The sequence below is a fragment of the Talpa occidentalis genome, unplaced genomic scaffold (genome assembly GCF_014898055.3).
Source record: "Talpa occidentalis isolate TD23 unplaced genomic scaffold, MPIMG_talOcc4v2.1 talOcc4.16, whole genome shotgun sequence".
In the NCBI taxonomy this organism is placed as follows: Eukaryota; Metazoa; Chordata; class Mammalia; order Eulipotyphla; family Talpidae; genus Talpa; species Talpa occidentalis.
The window spans coordinates 22,629,813-22,642,378 of NW_023601653.1; positions in this window are offsets into that span (position 1 = coordinate 22,629,813).

Consider the following 12,566-nt stretch of genomic DNA (forward strand, 5'->3'; position numbering starts at 1 on the left):
AAGGTGTAAAAAAGTTTCCAAATTAAACAACCTAATCTACACCTAACACAACTCAAAAAAGAGGAATTAACAAGACCTAAAGTTAGTAGAATGAAGAGCAGAAATAAAGTAGACACTGAAAAGACTACAGTAAAATATCAATAAAACTAAGACTTTGTCCTTTGAGAAAATAAACAAGATAAGGATCTCCATTATCAAAACTGCTGTTTAAGTTATAATTGGATGTTTTGGACAGATTTATCAGCTAAAAACAGGGAATAAAAAGGAAATTATCTTTATTCACAGATGACAGGATTGATAACATTAAACATCATCAGCACAAAATCAATTTATCACATTTTTCAGTCAAGACTGTTAGTTTAACTTGAATAAAAATGTGAAATAGAATATTTGTTCAGAAGCAATTATGTTGAGGAAATAAGGCAAATTAACAACATACTTGTCACTTTTGGGGATGTTTCTCAGAAAGCAAAATTTTGATTTTTTTAAAAACTATTTAAATATTGACTTGACTGGGTTAAAGATGAGGTTATATTCCTATATCCAGTATGGAAACGGCATGTCATCTAAGTTATATAATAATAAAAATAATCTCCAACTCTTAGGAACTATTCTGAAACATTGAAACAGATATTGAGGTACAATCCTTTGAACTCCAAAGAAGAGATCCTTACTACAAATATCATTTATAATGATCTTCTTCACCTCATAATACGGTGATAGGTAAAACATTATTCCTTATGTTGCTAGTCATTAATATTTTTAAAGAAAAACAGTAACAAACATCTTTTAAAGCCAGACACTTCATGGTGACAGGGAAACTAGCTGTAGAGAAAGTACAGTCCCTGTTATTAACAGGGACTGTCTGTATAGTACAGTATCTGTTTTTGACTACCCGGAATTCAGTCCCTCTCCTTTTTACAGGATTTTTTTTTAAACATTTATTTATTTATTTATACAGGAACCGAGTATAGGCCAGATGTGCAGGAGGGTGAGAGCATTAACCAGAGACAGACTGGGTAACAGAACAGGAAGACAGATGAAATACACTGTTGAGGGGAGCAGCGGGCGTGACAGGAGAGGTCTGCCGTGCCATGTGGGACCCTCGCCCACCAGCTGGCCGGGATCGAACCTGCGACGCAGAGGCTGTGGATAGCTTCATAGCGCTGCGCTCAACTGCCTGCACCACCTGGGGAGGCCCTTTTTAGGGGATTTTTGTCAGAAATTGTGAAGGATTTGAGATTTTACTCTACTGGCAAGATAAATTACTCTGCCACTGTTCTATGTATGCTAGAAGAAAAACATAAAACCACTGGGTCAGATAGAAAAAGGCAGTTTATAAAAATGACAGTAGCCAGAAAACCAACTTAGTGCTGGTTAACTGAGCACCATTCCCCACACAACAACATGATTCAGGCCAAGAGTTGGATGCACACACAGTGGGAATGTATTACAAGAGAGGAAAATCAGAGATTAGGAAGTCTTTGCTTTTATGTAGGTGCTGCTGACAAACTGAACATCCTTTCCTCTAAAGAAAGAGATGTAATTTTTATTATCCTGGTATGTAAGCACATCTTCTCAGGGAAAGAAATGAGACAGCTCTATCTTCACTGTACTGGAATATAAATAAAATTAAATAAATTGACAGTTAATGCTTAGTTATTAGTAATGTGAGATATTCCAGGACAACTGAATCTTAATAAAGGGAAGGATCCCTTATTCTTCTATGAGGATTGAGCATATTAAGTAGAAGTGAACAAACATTTGCCCCCACTTTGTATACAGTGTCTTCTTTAGAAAATACTTATTTACAAAATACTTATGACTCAAGCTAATTGAAATAAATCTTTACTGAAATTGAGAGGCCTCCCCCACCCTTCTCACTCTTTCTTCTTTGAATACACACAATGACAAGTTCAATGCACATTCTTCAAGAGTATAATTATAACTAAATCAACAACAATTTATGGAATATTCAATACAGGCTAGACACATATGGTAAAGAGATGAATTGGGCATGGTTCCACCCCAAAATGGAGTCCAACAATAAACAGGGGAGGGGAGCTTGCAGGCATGTAAATAACAATGGTGCCAACTGTAACGAGGCAGTAGAGTACAGTTACTATGAATACTAGTTCTGGAGAAAGACTCCTCTTGGCTTCTGTCATTCCAGTATTGGCAAATTATTTTTTTAAGATTTATATATTTATGCACACAAGAACTGGGGTACAGTGGGGGGGGGGGTGCGAAGATTCACCAGAGATGGAACAGAGATCAGAACAGGCAGACTGACTGAAATACACTGCTGAGGGGAGCAGCGGGTGAGTCAGGAGAGGTCTGCTGTGCCACATAGGTAGCTCCCTGGCTGGGGCTTGAACTCACGCTGCAATGGCTGCAGTGAGTTTCATAGGTTGTGTCTTAACCCTTTGCACAACCAGGGAGGCCCTATTGGCAAATTATTTTAGTTTTCTCTAGCTCTGCTACTTCCTCTGTAATAATGAACTTTTAGTATGATTTAATTCAAGAAAAGTACTTGGAATAATATGTGTACTAATAATAAAACAGTAGGCATTTTAGCTATTATTAGCATTATTATGCTAAATGATAAATGTGGCTATATCTGAATTGCTTAAATTATGGTTGAGAAAGTATTGTCAACCTACTGTTTCTTTTAATTTTCTTCATAATAGTTATTACTATTTGAAATTATCACATACATATGTAAATATACATATTTATTGAACACTCCTGTCCATACATATGTTTACTTATCTGTATAGAACCCCTTCTCTACAGTTTATTTTGAAGACAATTCAGGCCTTGTTTATTTTATTTTTCTAGTATTCCAACTCCTAGAAAATTATCTTGCACAAAGTAGGAATCCAAGTAAATATCATACAATCAAATCTGTTTAGAGTAATCAGTTAAAGCAAAATATCCTTAGGGATTCTTAAACATATGTGCAACTGATAAAGCAAAATGGGTTCTTGGTCATTTTTGACTAGAGTTTAAGTTGGAAAGCTACAATACCAATTTGCAAAAATGCATGGCATGCCAAGGTAAGGAATTCAGATTTTTGTCTTCACACAGGATATCATCAGGTTCTTCAACAAGAGAACTATTTCCAAATATTTTCTTTATTAAAAAAAATAAAAACCTAGGTCAGTAATATTGAGAAACTATTGGATGGAGATAGAAGAGAATAGACTCATGCATATTATGTAGAAAGTTGAAACTTCAGGTAAGAGGTGGTGAACACCTGCTTTAGGTCTCATGGGAAGAATTAAAATATTTATAGACATGAACGTCAAGATGGGTGAGTAATTCATTTTTGGGTATAAAGTTAGGTAATGTCAACAAAGCTGGTATTTCAGGTAGCAGTTTGAATACACTGAGTGACTCACTCACACAGACTCAACTACTGGTAATTGTCAACAGAATTCCTAATGATTCTCTAAGGAACTGTTAATCTAAACAGGAGTTAAAGTGAATCCTTCTAGATAAGTCAGTGAACCAATTTATACAAGACTAAGGCTGCTGTTTCCACAAAGAACTAAAGAAACAGAAACAAACTGGTATTTTGCTTAAATGTGTAAACACTTAAAGGTGTAAATGAACTTATCACACACAGCCAGCTGGCTGCACATATTATTTCTATAATTAAAGAAAATGTTGTTCTATACCACAAAGATTAATAGAGGATCAAACCCAAGTCTATAAAAAATTATATTAAGGAAAAAAATAAAAGATAGGCTTCAACAAGAACTTTCAGTAAAAGATTAAAACTCCTTTCTTTATAGAGCTGAAACACTGAATGATAAAAATGCATATGCCAATATAATTAAATGTAACAATGGACTAAAAGAATTCTTTTTTCAGAAGGAAACCACGATGATTCAGACCAAAGAATCACATCACAGGGATAGTTTAAACTGTGGTCTCATCTGGTAAAGGAAATAATACAGAAAGCCACAGAAATTAAGAAAGGATCATGTGATCCCCCCCTCACCCCGGGTCTACGTGGGAAACAATTTTATAGGAACAAAATAGAAAGGTAGTTGGAAGTAATTCTAAAGACTAAAGTTATTTGATGTTAGAGATTCAGTTACAGGTCCTGAAGAACCTACACAATCGCATGTAAAGAAAGTCATGATTTGTTCAGAGCCTCAGGAAATTCTGAAGAGTAAACAACAGATTTTTTTCCCAAAGGACATAACACATTTGGGGACTGGCTTTGTATTTTAAAGCTTTTGTCAGCTATGTAATGAGAAGTGTTCTGTATGTTAGTGGATACTGTGGCTCATTGCTCGTTTTTTATACGATTTCTCTAGCCTGTCCCATTTAGGTACATTGATTTATATGCTACAAGAAAAAAGGTAAAAAAAAAAAAAAAAAAAAAAACCAGTGACAATTTTTCTCCTTTTGGTATAGAAGTACTTTACTGAAATCTCTGTAATACATTTCTATAATTATCTCTCGAAACAATAGAGGCCCGAACAACTGGTCCAGATTGAGGGCATGGCCAGGGCCTGTAGTGGCATGAAGGAGGGGACGTGGGAATTGTGCACAAGCACAATCTTTGCATGTGGGAATCCTCTGCAAGATTGAGTGCTCTGTTGCTATTCACAAGCTCTTTTGATGTGCTAAAATAAATACAAAAGGTCAGGTTGTTGTGTGTGTATTATAAGAAGCCTAAGTGATATGCTTCATGCCACAGAGCATGAATGTGCCCATGGATGGTTTTCTTTTAATTATATAGTACTTTCTGATATGTAAAAAAGAAATGTGCCACTTCCTTCACACTTACTTGAATTCACTCTCAGATATGAATCATTAAAGCACATGGAAACAGATCTTTTAGAATAGAAGAAAGAAGAAATAAAGGTAAATGAGTAAGTATCAAAGGCTAGCCCCAGGAAGGACAGTTATTTTTAAATTCACAAAACAGTCACATTAATGGGTCATTGGGTTATTAGAATATGACAGCCAAAGTTCTTGGTACACCTGTCATTCTGACTATGTTTACTGGAAAAGAAATAGTCAACCAAAGAGAAAAGGATAGAGAGAGAAAGTGTTGAGATTCATGCCAAGACAAAATGGAGATCTGTTCAAATAATATTATTGTGAGTCTGTCTCTCCCACTCTATTATTATTATAAATATAAATACTACTATTACGTGAATATTGTTGGCTGTGATTGCATTCTGTTGCTTTGTTTTCAAGAACAATTCTAATATGATCAGATTTCAGTGGTGCTTCTAATTTAAAATATCAGAAGAGAAATAATAGCATAAGTTGGTTAGGAGAAAGTAGCTTGAGTCACTATTGTTTAAAAGTCTAGCCATGCAACTTTCTAGTTAAATGAACTTGAACAAGCAACATAACACTCTGATCTTTAATTTCTTTATGTGTAAAATGATAATAATAGTAGTAGTATCAAAAATCACATAGTTGTTGAGAGAATTAAATGATATCTCCATATGAACATTTAGAATAGTGTTTGCTACAAAGAAACACTCCATTAAAGTTATGTAAAAAAAAAAAAAACATAAGAATAACTAGTTTCTTGCAGCATCAATATTAAAAGGGCCCTGGCTGGTTCTATTTGTGAAATGTTTTCATCTATGGACCAATCGCTGTGCCCCAAGTGATGAGAGAGAGACAGAACATAGGGTGGGAAGTACAAGGTATCTTCTCTGACAAAATCACTGGAATTACAATAAATGGAGTAATTCCCAGAAACTGAATAGGGGGGGAAAAAACAAAACAGATATATTCTAGCTACAAATTTGTCTTTATTAAATTGTCCGAGAAATGTGGGTATATAGATTAGGACCAGTTAACACAGGTAAAGGGGAAGCAAAAACATGTGTTGACATGTCCCCAGTCAGTTTCTCTTTCTACTCACCTGCTTCTGGGACTTCTTTTTATTCAAATGCATTCTCTCCCCATCCCTAGTAGCCCTTTCTATCCCAACATCTTAGAACTAGTTATGACTTCAGTATGTGAGTATTACTATGTGTGCTCTAGTCCTTTCACTGGCCAGCATCTTCTTAGGATTCGACTGTGTGATTTTTTTTTTAAGGATATTGCATTTTTTTTTAAAGATTTGTTTATTTATACAAGAACTGGGGTACAGGCCAGATGTGCGGGAGGGTGAGAGGATACACCGGAGACAGAGTGGGGAGCAGAACAGGCAGACTGACAAAATACACTGCTGAGGGGAGCAGCGGGTGCGATAGGAGAGGTCTGCTGCACCATGTGGAAATCTCCCCTGCTGGCCAGGAATTGAACCAGCACTGCAGAGGCTGCGGACAGCTTCACAGTGCGCCAACAGGGAGGCCCCAACTGTGTGATTTACAGTATTAAACGCACTGTTGACTTCCACTGGAAAATTTATGAATTTGCTTGAAATAAAATCACACCAATGACTGTGATTTTCAGATAGAACATTGGTTGAGTAAATAAATTATTTAAACTGGTACATAAGGAATTACCACAACTATGGGAAAAAATAATGCCCTCATGTCTGCCTTGTGAGAAGCAGGGTTACTCATTTCTGCGTAAGTCAACCTCCAAAAATATGCCATAACTTTATCACAAGTCTTCTGTCCATTATGACTTAACCATAATATTTTAAGTATATATTAGCACAAGACTTAACAGTGCTATAAAACTGGCAAATCTCCACTATAAAAAAAAAAATGGAGCACAAAGTGAGCTAAGCAGATCTAACAATATGTTTGCCCTTTAGGGATGTGTTCAGCTCATCTTCCTAGTTTCTAATGCTTTCAAAGGCTCAGCCTGACTAATTCATACTCAGAACAAATTGCACAACACTCCAAGACTGACACTTCCAAAGTTCATTCATTCTGTAGTTGCTTGACATTAGAAAAGGGCAACTTTTGAAAAACGAATAAAATAGATTTTCTCACTCTGCTGGTCATTTCTCAAAAAAAATCTGAGCAGGTTTTTTGAAATTTAATTTTTAAAATAATCCATCATTCAACATTCACCATTTCAACATTAAGAATAACAGCAATATTTTATGAAAATATAAATATCTGAAGTTTTTAAATAATATTAAAATTGTGCATTCTACAAGGATAGTGACTGCCTCGTCTATCATTAAAATACAGATCCTAGCCTAATACCTTTCTCTTAATACTGTATTTTGAACAAGTGGTCAACTTAATGCAAAAGAAAAAAAAATACTATGGAATATGAACACTGCATGATAGTGAAATGCAGTTATCTGCACAGGCAGATAACCCCATGCTATTAATTCATGACAAATCTTATTCCTGGCATTGGATCAATTACATTTAAATTATTAACGTAAGACATCAACAATAGTCAAATAACATTCAAGCATTTACACTAGTACATTTTCTTGCAGATATTAACTTAACGTTTATCTCTGACTTACTAGGGCAACTTCATTATGAAGTGAGCAATAACCTAATTCAAATCCATTTTATGAAGAAGAGATTTATTTAACAATGTCAACATGACTCTTGGAATCCAGATTGATTCTAACAGCCAGATGTCTCAATTTTGGGCCTAAAGTAATGCATTTAGACTTTATTTCTCCCTTCATCTCTGATGTCTCCTATGGTCAATTCCCCTTATTCTAAAAATATATTTTCAGCTTTTATTCTAAAAGAAGAATACTTTTGATCATTTCTCAATCCTGACCAACCAAGGTATTAGGGATTCTGGATAAGGTGATTGTCCTAGTTTTTGAGACGCATGCCTAGGTGAGGAGGCAAGAGAAAGATCATGTAGTTAACAGAAATACCAGGGTACTGGAAGGGTTGCTACATTGGTTACATACTTGACATAAATTCTTTGCATCTCTCAGTTTGCACATCATTTGCAATTTGGTGAGACTTTTCAGTTCTTCCTATCAAGGGTGGAGACTGTTTCCCTAAGTTCTGAATCCAGGATGGCATTGTGACTGGTCAATAGATATCTGCTTCTCTCTTTCTTACCATGGGAATAAACACTAAGTAGGCTGATGGTGAATTAGAGACCACAAGTAATGATCTGTCCCAGCAAAGCAGTGATCTGTCACAGGTAAGGTTGCCCTAGATCAGCAACAACCCAGACAACCCTCAATTAACTACAAATGTGCAAGTGATCCCTGATGAGATCAATTAATAACTCATTCAGGCTAACTTTGGAAGGAAAAGTAGATATTGAACCAAATGAAGTGTTCAGTAGCTAACAAATAATAAATGGGTCCCAATGTTGATTGGAACTCTCTCTGAAAACAATTAAAATATTGGCCTGCAATGAACAGATAAATGACACCATACAATAGAGTTTTTTTCATAATTCCCCACAGTGAATATCATTAAAAATAATATTAATTAAATATCATGTTCTATTATGTCAATTAAATGGCATGGTCTTATTTTCCAAAACATGCAATTCTTTAAATAGGTCAGTAAAAGATCAAAGAATTCAGCATTGTAACAAAAAGGCTAATAGTGTTAAAAATGGATATAAACAATTTGTATACTTTTTACATTGTCAATCAATCCATAGTTTTGAACCTCCTTTTTTTGTGTTTGCATTTTGAAGCAAGATAAAGGAAGACATTAATGGATAAGTAACACAAAACATGCAAAGATAACTCTATAGGAATGACCTCATCAACTATTGTGACTCAAATGAAGCCAACACTATGGTGTGGAAAGTCAAAAAACACATTTTTTAAAATTTATTTTTATTTTATTTTTGCTTCTAGAAAAGCAGAGAGAATTATAACTTGAAATATAACATGTAGGTAGGCTAAATGGAAATTTGTAATGAGTAAGAAGAAACCAGAGAGTCATTTCTTGATATAATTTTCTCACAACGATATCACGTTACTCAAAGTCTCACTTAATATCTTCACAAATAGAACTTCTGAGATACCTCCAGAGAGTATCAATCCTCCTAAAGCTCTCCCTGTACTTTCTAAACTGCTGTAATAAAGATTAAGCAGGAATTACATAGAAGGTAAGTTTTTATACTAACTAGATCATGTTAAGAACAACTTTATGAGTTTAATCAAATCATATGCCTATTAGCGATATTTGTATGGAACAAGTCTATCATTTATAGTTGATTAAATGTTGTTTTTTAATTTTAAAATGAACATCAAGCCCCACAGTAAAAATAAAGCACTGAAAAAGATTACTGATATTAACACTGTGGCAACTTAATTCTGAACCTTAGCATGTCTCCTCCTGAAACAAAGTGAAAAGGGGGGAAAATCCATAAACTAATTTTCATATGAACTATGAAATATAAAACTCAAAAATTGCAATAGAAATTTAAGTTTTACCAAAAGAGTTCAGACCAGTAGAGCAATGCAGGAATTTCTTCAAGAATTTATACAAAGAGCCTAACCACAGAACTGGGAGAGTTGAGAAGCTCAGCAGTGGTGAATCTGACACATGAAGTGGCAATTCACTCCCAAAAGGAAAATGCTCCATCATTAGTATGGCTTGATATAAGCACGCAGATTTTTCCACAGAAGCAGGAGTAGTAATAAAGGTATAGAGAGAAGATGAGGAACAATCACAGAGTGGAAAAAAAGGTCTGAAGCTACCAGAAGTTAGGGGATTCTACTGCACACATTCATTGGGGGCAGGGAGGTGGGCAGTGAGTGGAGGTCAGTAGCTGAGGAAGGAACTCTGGTAATGTAGGACAGATAAGGAAAAGCTTTTAACACCTGCTTAAGGTCAAAGAGGCAGCAAAAATATGACTGTACAGTTTGAGGTAGAGAGCACGTCATCTTACCAAGTGAGAAAGAACCTTTTTGTGAAAGTTAGAGATCTGGCCCTCCCTGGTGGCGCAAGGGTTAAACATAGTGCGATCAAGCTATTGCCAGCCACTGCAGCAGGGAGCAACTCACATGGCACAGCAGACCTCTCCTATCTCACCCGCTGTTCCCCTCAACAGTGTATTTCAGTCAGTCTGCCTGTTCTGTTCCCCACTCTGTCTCTGGTGAATCCTTTCAACCTCCCACACCTCTGGCCTGCACCCCAGTTCTTGTATGCACAAATAAATAAATCTTTTTAAAAAAAGCTAGAGATCTACTCCACCATCAGTCTTGCTTATGCCCCTTCCCTTCCAGGCAGGAGTCCCTTGCAAAGAGTTCAATTGCTGATCCATGAAATTTCCACTCACACAAATAGAGGTAACCAGAAAGAAACATTAAAATATTCAAAAAAAGGATTCAAAAATGGCAGAGAGCAACAGAATTTTTCTACAAAAAAAAGAAGTTCATCAAATACTGCCATCAAACACATAAACATTGTGAACTTTCTAGAACCTATTAAAAATAGTTACAGTAATTTTGAACCCATCAGAATATGAAGGTGTTTCAAATCAAATATACAAGAACTTAAGCAAGACATCGTCAAACAATCCATAAAAATGAGAGAACTGACAGAATTCAAAATGAACTGAAAGTAAAAAAAAAAATACACAAATGATTAAAGGCTAAACATATAGAAGTACCCATCTTTAATTTTTCTGATTGAAGTGGTTCCCTAAATTCCATATGTATTTGTGTCTATGTTTGGGCTGGACTTCATATTTTATTTTCTTTTTATTTTCTGTTTATATACTCATGAATCAGTAACATATGGTATCAGTATTGGTTTTATACACCTTATAAAATATTATCTCATCATTATTTTTTGTAATGTTTTTCTTTTATATCCTTATTGTCATTATTGGTTTATTATGATAATTAACATGCAGAAGAGGTCTCTCTGTGTGTATGTGTATGTGTGTTTGAAATGCGTGTACTGTCCAGGTGTGCAAGCCATTCACCTATGTTTCTCCCAGGATTTATAGCTTCATGATTTTTTATTTTTTGGCATTTGAATCATTGATCCATTTGAAATTTACAGTAGTATATCATATATATTATGGAGCAGTTTTATCACTTCTGAATTGATAACCAGTTTGAACATCATTAATTAAAAAACAACAACAACAATCTGAAAACAAGCAATCTGATACACTACTGGTGAAAGCACAAAATGACATGGCCATTTTGGAAGAAAATTTGGCAACATCTGTCAAAAAATTTCAAATGCTTTTTCCCTTTGACCTAGTAATGCTACTCTTGTAGTTTATCCTGAAATTGTTCCTGTATCAAAAGGTAGGTTTATTTATTGTCCAATATAATCAAGATAATGTCTCCCACCCAGGCAAAGGGACTGGTTTGCTTGCAGCTTATGCGCAAGCACCATATTCATATGCTGCTTCACTCAGTGGAGATGTAGGCTGGGGGAAGTGCCACAAGAAAATGATCATGTGCTGTATATTTCTATCACAGAAATGATAAACTATCCTTTGTCTCTAAGTCTGGAATCATATTTTTCCATCAGCATCCATAAAATGTTTAGATTTATATATCCAAATTTGTGATAGATAACTGAAGGTCATATAAAGCAAGCTTCTTGTTCCATGAAGTATTCCTAAATACTAACTTAATCTTGTGATAAATTAATGTTGTGATGTACATTTGCCTAAATGTGCATGTGTATACTGCATATGAAAGAGCTAGGGAACTTGAATTAGTACTATTAACTAGTTCTAACTAGTTAGGTTAGTTAGAACTACCCCTTAGAAAATATCCTTGTATGGCAAACTGGACTCCAGACTACATTTGAAGTACTTTAGAGGTGTTTTTAAATGACTTCCTCATAATTTGAAAATTAAAACATTAAAGATAAAAACAAAAGAAAAATCACCCATATCAGACAGATAATTACACTCAAATACATTTTTAAAAAGCAGTAATTAGCCTTTTGACCAAAGTTGCTATTAAGCGATAATTTATATTGAACCAGTCAATTGTCTTCAAAGTAACAGAAAAATTTTTTATAAAACAGTAAACACAGAAAGATTTCATTTATAAATGAGTGTGTACACAAACCTGAAAGAATGAAAATTTTAATTGTGATATCCTCTGAATGGTAATATGTCATATAATCTTAATTTATTTCCTTGTGCCTTTCCATACTTTCTGGTCTTAAAAAAAAAAGTAGCTAGCTTCATTTCAAACAGTTTGAAATATTAAGAGAAAATGTATCTATTTAATTCAATATTTTCCTTCTAAATTGGTTTCTGAGTACAGGCAAAACAAACATGTAGCAATAATGTCATATGCCCAAATTGTTTTTGTAGCAGCTTTTCTATAAATTTAATCCAAAAATAGAATAATAAAATTAATATTCTGTCTCTGCAGTAGTTGAAATATGAAAAGTAAAGTTTGTGAACATTGTGATAGAATAATCTAATACAATGACTTAAAGTTTGAGGTATTCCTTTATTTAAATATATTTTCTGAAATTGGTTTTATAGTTGCTTCAAAGGGATATAATTCATTAATTTAAGTCAAAGAATGCTACTTTTTGAAATTGTTATATTCAACAATTTTTAATCTCTTCTTACTTAGAGTAAGCAGATTTTTCTCTTTCTTTTTATAGTTCCCTTTTCCTAATCATACAATAGCTTTTGATAGCTAATAAAAATGTGAAGATATTTATAGG